The sequence below is a fragment of the Cervus canadensis genome, chromosome 13 (genome assembly GCF_019320065.1).
Source record: "Cervus canadensis isolate Bull #8, Minnesota chromosome 13, ASM1932006v1, whole genome shotgun sequence".
Classification (NCBI taxonomy): Eukaryota; Metazoa; Chordata; class Mammalia; order Artiodactyla; family Cervidae; genus Cervus; species Cervus canadensis.
Window position 1 is genome coordinate 48,201,462 of NC_057398.1, and position 12,161 is coordinate 48,213,622.

Below are 12,161 nucleotides of genomic sequence, written 5' to 3' on the forward strand. Positions count from 1 at the left end.
TTTCAGCAGAAACTAATGCAACATTGTAGAGCAATTATATTCCAATTTAAATTAAAAAACTGAAGCCAAGAGGTTGTCCATTCTCCTTTGGAAGATAATAGGTAATGATCTTCCTAATAGGTAATGATACCTATTATATGACCTTGCCTAGTCTATTAAACTTCTGAGCCTCAGTTTCTGCATCAAAAAATGGGGAAAATAATACTGCCTCCCACACAGTGCTGTTGTGGAGATTTAGTTAGAACAAGTAAAATGCATGTAGCAGTGTTGGCACATAGTATTTAATATATATGTTAGTTACAACTATGATCATTATTATTTGTGCTATTTTCAATCACTTTAAAATTACATAAAAACAAAGATTCCAAATTTTAAAAATTTATTCTGGGAATTCCCTGGTGATCCAGTAGTTAAGACTCTGTACTTTCACTGCGAAGGGTGTGGGTTCAATCCCTGGTCCAGGAACTAAGAACCCACAAGACATGCAACCAAAAAAAATTATTCTATAATAGCAAGCAAAAAACATATTCATTCTAAGAATGGCTTTGGTAACTTTTTCTCATAAAACAAGACTGCATTTTCTTTTTCATGACATTGACCCTTTTAAGATTCTAAGCTAGGATTCTTGTTAAAATGTCCCACATTCTGTATTTGCCTGTTATTTTCTCCTAGTGTCATTTCCCTTGTTCCTCAATTCCCTGCATGCCCTATAAAATTCAGGCTAGATCTAGATGTTAGAAAATAGAGGTTTGACTTGATTCAAGTTTAAGTGTTTTTTAGTAAAAACACACTACAAATTATAGATTGTTCACTTCATATTGCATCAGATCATATCAGAGCATGCATGATATCAGGTTGTTTGCTACTAATGAAACTAAGTTTGATCAGCTGGTAAAAGTGGGGGCTGCTAAAACTCTTCTTTGTAAATGTACATTTTACCTTTGCTATTAGTAAGTGATCTTTGAGGTTAATATTCTCGCACCCTAAGAATAGCTTGACTTTCACAACCTTGAGAGGCAAACTTCTGGCACTTCCTGAAGTAGTCTAGCAGTGGCTGTGCTGTAGTGGAAAGAGCTGTGGATGAGGATTTCACAAACATGACTTTGAGTCCCAGTTCTGCTGTGTGAGCTCTGGCGACTTTTCCAAGCCTGTTAAGTAACGTTATAATGAAGACTATAATACCTTACAAAGTGGTGAGAAGAAATCCTATGAAAGTATTTTTAAAAATCTTTAATTCACCTTACAAATGTAGGGAGTCGTTATTCTGAGGTAAAGCTTTTACATCTATAAGTTTAGGTTAATGCCTGAGCATTCACCAACACTACTGGTATAATCATCTCATACCAGTACTTAGCATTAAGCATAATACATAGAATCAACTCACAAACCTCTTACTGAACTAAATAACATGTCATAAGGAGTTCCAGAGAACCAGGGGCTAATTGTACCATAGAATATTCCCTGTCACTAAAGCATGTGAAAAGAATTCTCATGGGAAACATGATGCTGGGCTCCATACTCAGAGAGGAGATGACTTAGTCCTTCCATTCTGGGATATGGTTCCAGCTCCCCGGACATAATCCCTTTTCCTCTAATGTATAACTTGTTTCCCTTCCCTCTGACACAGAAAGCCAGCTGCCTCAGTCTTAGAGAAATATCCTATTCCTGAAGTCTCACTTTTTCCTAATGTGTGCATATATAAGTTTCTCATTTCCCACTGGTTGGAACTTGGCTGGTGGTGCGCCATCACCTCCCATGAACAAAAAAGCAATATCCCAGACAACGATGCAATAAGAAAAGAAGAGCCCTACACTTCCAACTGTTCACCTAACTGGACATTTCCATGGAAGAGACAGCTTGGTTAAAAAACTCTTATTTTGGTCTGTGTTAAAGAGAGAAAACCATTGTCACTACATCCCAGCCTCTTTAGTATCTAAAGTGCAATACCTGGGCTCTGCCCATCTGGCCTTCCCATGCAGAGTTATGGAGGCACCTTTTGTTACCACGTACCTTGTTTTTCTTCATTCCCTGCTCACGTTCATTCTTCAGGAACAGCAGGAGCCAGGGCAGGCAAGAAATGCCTGGAGCAAGTGTCAGATACTTCCACAAGAGCCAAGAGAAGCTAGTTACTCTCATCAAGATGCTTATACCAAAAAAAAAAAAGATGCTTATACCACAAGAGGTCATCTATGCTTCCAGAAAAGCTCAGTGTCCAAGAGCTTATGCACAAGAGATCTCTAGTTGGGCCCATACATGGCAAAATGGACTCAAAACTTTTGATCTCAGAAGCAGATGCTGGACATCAGAAAGATAGCTACAAAGCAAAAAACATGGGCACAGTTTCAGGCATGCAAACTTCCATCTTCCTGCACTCTTAAATAACGCCTTGCTCATAATTAGCATGCAGAGATTTGACAGAGGAATGAATGGCAGGGTCTCAGTCTCTATTCTTGTGGTTGTTTCATGAAACTGAGTATGATGCTGCGTGCCTGTGAGCAGTACACCAGCAAGAGAAGGCACGAGCTCCTCAACTGAAGGTTTAAGGCACAGAAAGAACGTAGGATTTAACTTTTGGGGGTTCTTTATTGTTTGGGGGTATTTTTGGCTGCACTGGGCCTTTATTGCAGCTCAGGGGGCTCTTTGTTGGGGCCACTTGGGCTTTTATGGTTGTGGCACAAAGGTTAGTTGCTCTGTGGCATGTGGGATCTTAGTTCCCCAGCCAAGGATTGAACCCACATGCCCTGCATTGCCAAGTGGATTCTTAATCACTGGACTACCAGGAAAGTCCAGGAATTTCAGTTATTGAGATGTTATGTGAAACCAAGATAACTCAATGTTGAGCCACAGAACGTAAAGTTGGAATGAGTTAAATAATCCCTGATTTGAGTTTAGAGTACTGAGCCTAGTGTTGAGGATCTTTGGGACCCAACTGTGAACAAAAAGAGGGCTTCAAGAATTGGGAAGTAGCCTACCCCCTGCAAAGCATCTTTCTTACCAAATAGGTCACCCACTGTCCCATGCTTGGCCAGTGGACAGAGACTAAGGAAACTTCATACTCAGAGTCCTTCACTTAAAAAGCCCCTTTCCAAGGCTCTTAGTTTTCCTCAATGAACAAGGAAGGAAGCAGGAGTCTCAGGCCCATGAAAGCCATGGAGCACTGGGGGTCATCCTCTATTCCCTGGGGGCAGTCTTGAGATTGTCAGCAGTCCCTCCACATTCACATCTTCGATCCCAAGGAGAAAAGGCTAAATGAGTCACTGCTTGGGACCACTATGATCCAGACTTCACTCACCAATCCAAGACCAACCTGGCAGAGACAAGGTTCAGGGAATGGGGAGGACCAGATATTTCATGGAACTGGACCTGGGGCAGTGTGGAGGGAGATCAAAAGGGCTTGGAGCCCCCAGGGGCTTGCCCTCAGGTGAGAAGCACAGCCAGTACAAAGTGATGCAGAGGAAGTTAAGGACATGGAATCACCAATTAGTTAAGAGGATGAAAGAAAAAAATTCAAACTGCTGCTAATGAAAAAAAAAAAAGAAATTTTACGCAACTATGTTACAGGGAAGACTGAATTATCTTTTCACCCTCGCTATGGAAACTATAATGTTATATTATAATATTATAATATAAACTTGCTCTCTGGGCTCAGAATTAGTTTGTGGCAACATGCTAACACCCAGTTGTGGATGTGTCTGGTGATGGAAGTAAAGTTCGATGCTATAACGAACAATATTGCATAGGAACCTGTAATGTTAGGTCCATGAATCAAACAGGAGGTCAAACAGGAGATGACAAGAGTGAGCATCAACATTTTAGGAATCAGCAAACTAAAATGGACTGGAATGGGCAAATTTAATTCAGATGACCATTGTATCTACTACACTGGGCAAGAATCCCTTAGAAGAAATGGAGTAGCCCCTCATAGTAAACAAGAGTCCAAAATGCAGTACCTGGGTGCAATCTCAAAAATGATACAATGATCTCTGTTCATTTTCAAGGCAAACCACACAGTATCACAGTAATCCAAGTCTATGCCCCAACCACTAATGCCAAAGAAGCTGAAGTTGAACGGTTCTATGAGGACCTATAATACCTTCTAGAACTAACACCAAAAAAAAGGTGTCCTTTCCATCATAGGGGACTGGAATGCAAAAGTAGGAAGTCAAGAGATACCTGGAGTAACAGGCAAGTTTGGCCTTGAAGTACAAAATGAAATAGAGCAAAGGCTAACAGAGTTTTTCTCAAGAGAACACACTAGTCATAGCAAACACCCTCTTCCAACAAAACAGACAACTCCACACATGAACATCACCAGATGGTCAACACCAAAATCAGATTGATTATATTCTTTGCAGCCAAAGATGGAGAAGCTCTATACAGTCAGCAAAAACAAGACTGGGAGCTGACTGTGGCTTAGACCATGAACTCCTTATTGCCAAATTCAGACTTAAATTGAAGAAAGTAGGGAAAACCACTAGATCATTCAATTATGACCTAAATCAAATGCCTTAGGATTGTACAGTGGGAGTGACAAATACATTCAAGGGATTAGATCTGAGAGTGCCTGAAGAACTATGGACAGAGATTCTTGACATTGTACAGGAGGCAGTGATCAAGACCATCCCCAAGAAAAAGAAATGCAAAAAGGCAAAATGGTTCAATGAGGAGGCCTTAAATAGCTGAGAAAAGAAGAGAAGTGAAAGACAAAGGAGAAATGGTATGGACCTAATGGAAGCAGAAGATATTAAGAAGAGGTGGCAAGAATACACAGAAGAACTATACAAAAAAGATCTTAATGACCTGGATAACCACAATGGTGTAATCACTCACCTAGAGCCAGACATCCTGGAATGCAAAGTCAAGTAGGCCTTAGGAAGCATCACTTTGTACAAACAAAGCTAGTGAAGGTGATGGAATTCCAGGTGAGCTACTTCAAGTCCTAAAAGATGCTGTTAAAGTGCTGCACTCAATATGCCAGCAAATTTGGAAAACTCAGCAGTGGCCACAGGACTGGAAAAGGACAGTTTTCATTCCAATCCCAAAGAAAAGCAATGCAAAGAATGTTCCAACTACCACACAATTACACTCATCTCATAGGGTAGCAAAGTAATGTTCAAAATGCTCCAAGCCAGGCTTCAATAGTACATGGACTGAGAACTTCCAGATGTTCAACCTGGATTTAGAAAAGGGAGAAGAACCAGAGAGCAAATTGCCAATATCTGTTGGATCATCGAAAAAGCAAGAGAGTTCCAGAAAACATCTACTTCTGCTTTACTGACTACACCAAAGCCTTTGTGTGGATCACAACAAACTGTGGAAAATTCTTCAAGAGAAGGGAATACCAGACTACCTTACCCGCCTCCTGAGAAATCTGTATGCAGATCAAGAAGCAACAGTTAGAACTGGACATGGACCAACAGACTGGTTCCAAATTGGGAAAGGAGTACGTCAAGGCTGTATATTGTCACCCTGCTTATTTAACTTACATGCAGAGTACATCATGCGAAATGCTGGACTGGATGAAGCACAAGCTGGAATCAAGATTGCTGGGAGAAATATCAATAACCTCAGATACACAGATGACACCACCCTTATGGCAGAAAGCGAAGAAGAACTAAAGGGCCTCTTAATCAAAGTTTAAGAGGAGAGTGAAAAAGCTGGCTTAAAACTCAACATTCAAAAAACAAAGATCATGGCATCTTCTTTGGCGCTAGAAGCCTGCTAATTTGTAGTAGTTAAATTAGGAAGAGTCTCTGTATTAATATAGGAATGGGATGCTATCGATGAGTGCTGTTAAGAGAGTATTTATATAAGAATTCTGAATTAAAAGTAATAGAACTCCATCCCAACCTAGTTTAAATGAAATAGGAAATGGATTGACTTCAGGCATTTCCTTTGCTTTGAACATTTATGTGGCTTCAGGTGGGGTTCCCTGCTGGCTCAGTCAGTAAAGAATTGGCCTGCAATACAGGAGACCGCCTGCAGTGCAGAAGCTCCGAGTTTTGATTTCTGGGTCGGAAAGATCCCCTGAAGAAGGAAATGACAACCCACTCCAGTATTCTTGCCTAGGAAATCCCAAGGGGAGCCTGGCAGGCTACAGTCATGGGGCTGCAAGAGTTGGACACAACTTAGCAGCTAAATCACTACCACCATGGCTTCAGGTATAGCTGGAGCCAGGGGTTCAAATATCAGAATGATGTCTCCCTATTTCCATGCTTTCTCATGCTGACTTCATTCTTTAGAAGATCCTCCTTATGTGGTGGACAAAAAAGAAGTTTTCCTCCCTATAGGAAATAAACTTTTGAAAACACATTGTCAGGTAAAAAATTATAGAATATTCAGTTCAGTTCAGTCGCTCAGTCGTGTCAGACTCTTTGCGACCCATGAACCGCAGCATGCCAGGCCTCCCTGTCAATCACCAACTCCTGGGGCTTACCCAAATTCATGTCGATTGAGTTGGTGATGCCATCCAACCATCTCACCTCTGTCATCCCCTTCTCCTCCTGCCTTCAGTCTTTCCCAGCATCAGGGTCTTTTCAAATGAGTCAGCTCTTTGCATCAAGTGGCCAAAGTATTGGAGCTTCAGCTTCAGCATCAGTCCTTCCAATGAACACCCAGGACTGATCTCCTTTAGGATGGACTGGTTGGATCTCCTTGCACATAGTTAAATCCTTCTATCATGCACACACAAACCAAGACCCAGATAAGTAACTTGCTAAATGCTATTCTACACTTCAGTGATGAGAGAACAAATGGTAATATTCCACAATAACAAAGAACATTTTTTTTAAACCCTGCTAATATACAGCAAGTCTCAATCACCTTCTGCATTTACACTACTGCGTCCTTGTATACTCTATAGAGAAAAATATCGATTTTCTTAATGGAAATTTATCAATATTACAAAACAAACACATAAGAAGATTCATAAATACCACTGAAAAAGGATCTCCTGTTGTAAACTTTTAGCTCTCCTAGAAATCTTTAGCCACCATGATCTTGCCTAGAGCTAATTGTATGGGCAGCTATTTTACTTTTCTAGTGAAACCTTTTCTTCAGAGACACCAGGCCATGTCCCCAATATTCCATTTGGACATTCTACTAAACTCACCAGATTTGGAGTATTCAAATGAATCAAATGACCCTTCATTATCCTCAGCCGCCAGCAAAAATGAAAGGCCTTTTGGCAAAATATCTTTCAAAGTGCTTAATCCCAAATTACGTAGTACTGGACCTTTGCATCATTAGTAATCACTCCATCTCTGGTATCTTATTATCAGAATTTAAATGACTTAACTTTCTAACACATGCTTCAATTATTCCAACCATTCTTCTTCCTATTACTTTCACATTCCTTGACTCTTCAGCAAGTTTGGGTCCATAGAGAGGCAGATGCTAAGATAAGATTAGACATGTAAAAAGTTTTTAAGAGAAGGGAGCAGAAGGCAGGAAAGGCTTCAGACTGTGACTGTAGGGTGATCTATGTAAAGAGAGAGGAAAGGCAGGAAGATTGGATAGGAAGTCCCAAAACATAGCAAAATTCAAAGGAAGTTTTGGTTCAATAGGGAGTCCTTAAGTCAAAATTGCCCTTTGAAAATGTTTTTGAGAAAGCTGTGGTACATATGCACAATGGAATATCACTCAGCCATTAAAAAGAATACATTTGAATCAGTTCTAATGAGGTGGATGAAACTGGAGCCTATTATACAGAGTGAAGTAAGCCAGAAAGAAAAACACCAATACAGTATACTAACGCATATATATGGAATTTAGAAAGATGGTAACAATAACCCAATATGCGAGACAGCAAAAGAGACACAGATGTAAAGAACAGTATTTTGGACTCTGTACGAGAAAGCAAGGGTGGGATGATCTGAGAGAATAGCATTGAAACATGTATATTACCATATGTTAAACAGATCACCAGTCCAGGTTCAATGCATGAGACAAGTGCTCAGGGCTGGTGCACTGGGAAGACCCAGAGGGATGGGATGGGGAGGGCGGTGGGTGGGGGGTTCAGGATGGGGGTCACATGTAAATCCATGGCTGATTCATGTCAATGTATGGCAAAAACCACTACAATATTGTAAAGTAATTAGCCTCCAATTAAAATAAATAAATTAAAAAAAATAAAATGTTTTTGTCTTCTAAATATTTTTATTTGGCTGCGCCAGGTATTAGCTGTTGTATGAATGATCTTTAGCTGAAGCATGCAAACTCCTAGTTGTGGTGCGGTATCTAGTTCCCTGACCAGGAATTGATCCCAAGTACCCGGATTGGGAGCGCAGAGTCTCCGTTACTGGACCATCAGGAAAACCCCCAAAGTGGGGTTTTCATCAAATGGGGACTTCCTCAGTACTTTCACCATGCTTAGTCTGGGAGCAGCCTGTAAGCAGTGTGGCCTTTGGCATAAAGATAGTGGTAGACTGAAGGAGTAAGAAGCTGGGGACACCAGTCAAATTGCTCCCCACACAGATGTGGCCCCACCATCACTGTCTTTAGGCTGCATCCATCCCATCTGAAAGACAGTGATATCAGACTAATTTCTCACTAACACAAATCACTCACACACACAGATCTAATAGCTAAAGTCCTCAAACACAACTTTCACTTTATATTAATCTCATTGTCCTTTTTTTCTCCATTGCTCTAGTCCTACAATGACACAGTAGTGTAGAATAAAATGATACAACTGTAAATTTTGTTCCATTCTTAGTTAGACCCTCTGTATTAGCCTTTCCTTAATTCCCCAATTGCCCACAGCACTTGACAAATCTTTGTCATTCTCAAATCCCCTCTTCTACTCTGCCAGAAGTGACACTGCCTAATATTTCTCAAGAGTATATACCAGTTGTGGTTTATTGGCAAGTTGTGTCTGACTCTTGTGACCCCATGGGCTGTAGCCTGCCAGGCTCCTCTGTCCATGTGATTCTCCAGGCAAGAACACTGGAGTCGGTTGCCATTTCTTTCTCCAGGGGATCTTCCTAACCCAGGAATTGAACCCTGGTCTCCTGCATTTCAGGCAGATTCGTTACCAACTGAGCTATGAGGGAAACAAAATACAGGGAAAGGAAACAAGAATGGTGATTTGTTTTTTGTGATACTAATAGCTAACATTAATTGAGTGCCTACTATTTGTCAGACACCATCCTAGGCAGTTTGTGCAAGTAAACTTATAAATCCTCTTTCTGCCCACCAGGAAAGAGACACCATGTAGAGATTAAGCAGCTATGCAGCTAAGGTCTCTTGTCAGGAACAGACATTACTCTGGCTCAGAGGATGTGTGTGTAAAAAAGAAAGAGAGGGAGACAGAAATTCAGTGTAAAGACTGAAAGCTCAGGGTTCTAAGTAATGAACAAGGAACCATCACTGGCATAACCCAGCCTCAGATCTGGGAGTCCTTTTTTTACTGGCAGGTCCTGTTAGCTTCATGTCCATTATTTCAGGTTGATCCTTCCTGTCCCCAGGTTCTCCCAGTTAAAAGGCATTAATTCATCTTTTGCTCCCTGCATATATCTGTATCAGCACCCATACCCAGCTCTTTTTATCTAGTTTCCACAAAATGTACTTTTCTGGTCTTTTGACATCATACCATTTCTTAAAAACATCAGCTAATCCTTCTGAGCTTTACTTAACATGTCTTTCTCAGCTGACTTCATTCTTGTAACCTAGTAACATGTTTAAAGTCTTCCCAGGTGGTGCTAGTGATAAAGAACCTACTTGCCAATGCAGGAGACATGAGATGTGGGTTTGATCCCTGGGTGAAGAAGACCCCCTGGAGGAGGGCACAGCAACCCACTCCAGTATTCTTGCCTGGAGAATCCTGTGGACAAAGGAGCCTGGCGAATGGGCTACAGGCCATGGGGTCACAAAGAATCTGACAGGACTGAATCCTTTTTAAAAGGTGATGCTGTTAAAGTGCTGCATTCAATATGTCAGCAAATTCAGAAAACTCAGCAGTGGCCAAAGGACTAGAAAATTCCAATCCCAAAGAAGAGCAATGCCAAAGAATGTTCTAACTACCATACAATTGGGCTCAATTCACATGCTACCAGGTAATGCTCAAAATCCTTTCAAGCTAGCCTTCAGCACTGAGTGAACCAAAGACGTCCAGAGGTACAAGCTGGATATAGAAAAGGCAGAGGAATCAGAGATCAAATTGCCAACATTCGCTGGATCATCGAAAAAGCAAGGGAATTCCAGAAAAATATCTACTTCTGCTTCATTGACTATGCCAAAGCCTTTGTGTGGATCACAACAAACTGTGGACAATTCTGAAAGAAATGGGAGTACCAGACCATCTTATCTACCTCCTGAGAAACCTGTATGCAGGCCAAGAAGCAACAGTTAGAACTGGATATGGAACAATGAACCAGTTCAAATTGGGAAAGGAATACATCACGGCTGTATATTGTCACACTGTTTAACTTATATACAGAGTGCATGGGTGTGTGCCAAGTTGCTTCAGTCATGGCTGACTTTTTTGACTCTAAGGACTGTAGCCTGCCAGGCTCATCTGTCCACGGGATTCTCCAGGCAAGAACACTTAAGTGGGTTGCCATGCCCTCCTCCAGGGGGTCTTCCAGACCCAAGGATTAAACTTGTCTCCTGAAACGCCTTCATTGCAGGTGGATTCTTTATCGCTGAGCCACCTGGGAAGCCCTGTATGCAGAGTATGTCATGGACTGGACGAATCACAAGCTGGAATGAAGACTGCCAGGAGAAATATCAACAACTTCAGATATGCAGACACCACCACCCCTTATACAGAAAGCAAAGAGGAACTAAAGAGCCTCTTGATGAGAGTGAAAGAGGAGAGTGGAAAAGTTGGGTTAAAACTCAATATTCAAAAAACTAAGATCATGGCACCCGGTCCCATCAATTCATGGCAAATAAATGGGGAAACAATGGAAACAGTGACAGATTTTATTTTCTTGGGCTCTAATATTACTGCAGATGGTGACTGCAGCCATGGAATTAAAAGACGCTTGCTTCTTGGAAGGAAAGCTATGACAAAGCTAGACAGCATTTTAAAAAGCAGAGACATCACTTCTCCAACAATGTCCCTATAGTCAAAGCTATGGTTTTTCAGTAGTCACGTATGGATGTGAGAACTGGACCATAAAGAAGGCTGAGCACTGAAGAATTGATGCTTTCGAATTGTGATGCTGGAGAAGACTCTTGAGAATCCCTTGGACTGCAAGGAGATCAAACCAGTCAATCCTAAAGGAAATCAACCCTGAATATTCATTGAAACAACTGATGCTGAAGCTCCAATACTTTGGCCACCTGATGTGAAGAGCTGACCCATTGGGAAATACCCTGATGCTGGGAGACTGAAGGCAAGACTGCAGCAGAGAACAAGATGGTTAGATAGCATCACTGACTCAATGAACGTAGTTTGAGCAAACTCCAGCAGATACTGACGGACAGGAAAGCCTGGCATGTTGCAGCTCACGGGGTCACAAAAAGTCAAACACGACTTAGCAACTGAACAACCTATTTAAATGTCTCATCTTCAAAAAAATAAACTAAGAACTATAGGGACCCATCCTATACCTTGACTTCTTTTTCTTGCCCTATACAGCCAAGTTTATCACAAAGCACACACTCCCACCATCAGGGCTCTGGCTCCGCCGTTTATTTGAAACTGGCCTAATTGATAATTATATTGGTTGTAAATTTTTACTTAACTGACCTCTCCAGAGGCTTTGGTTACTATTGACTCCCCTGTGTTTTTACTGTGCAACAAGGCTAACTTTAATTCAAAATTCTTGGGGCACCTGTTACCATGAGCAACTATCCCCACATATTAAGCCTCATTAATTACTTTACCTTTTGGTGAATAACTGTTCATTTCTTTTCTCAAACTCTGTATTATATCATTTACCACTACCACTCCTGATGCTGCTAAGTCACTTCAGTCGTGTCTGACTCTGTGACCCCATGGATTGTAGCTTGCCAGGCTCCTCTGTCCACAGGATTCTCCAAGCAAGAATACTAGAGTGGGTTGCCATGCCCTCCTCCAGGGATGTTCCTGACCCAGGGACTGAACCCACATCTCTTACGTCTCCTGCATTGGCAGGCAGGTTCTTTACCACTAATGCCACCTGGGAAGCCCCACCACGCGTGACAATAACCCTGATAAATGCCACTATTAC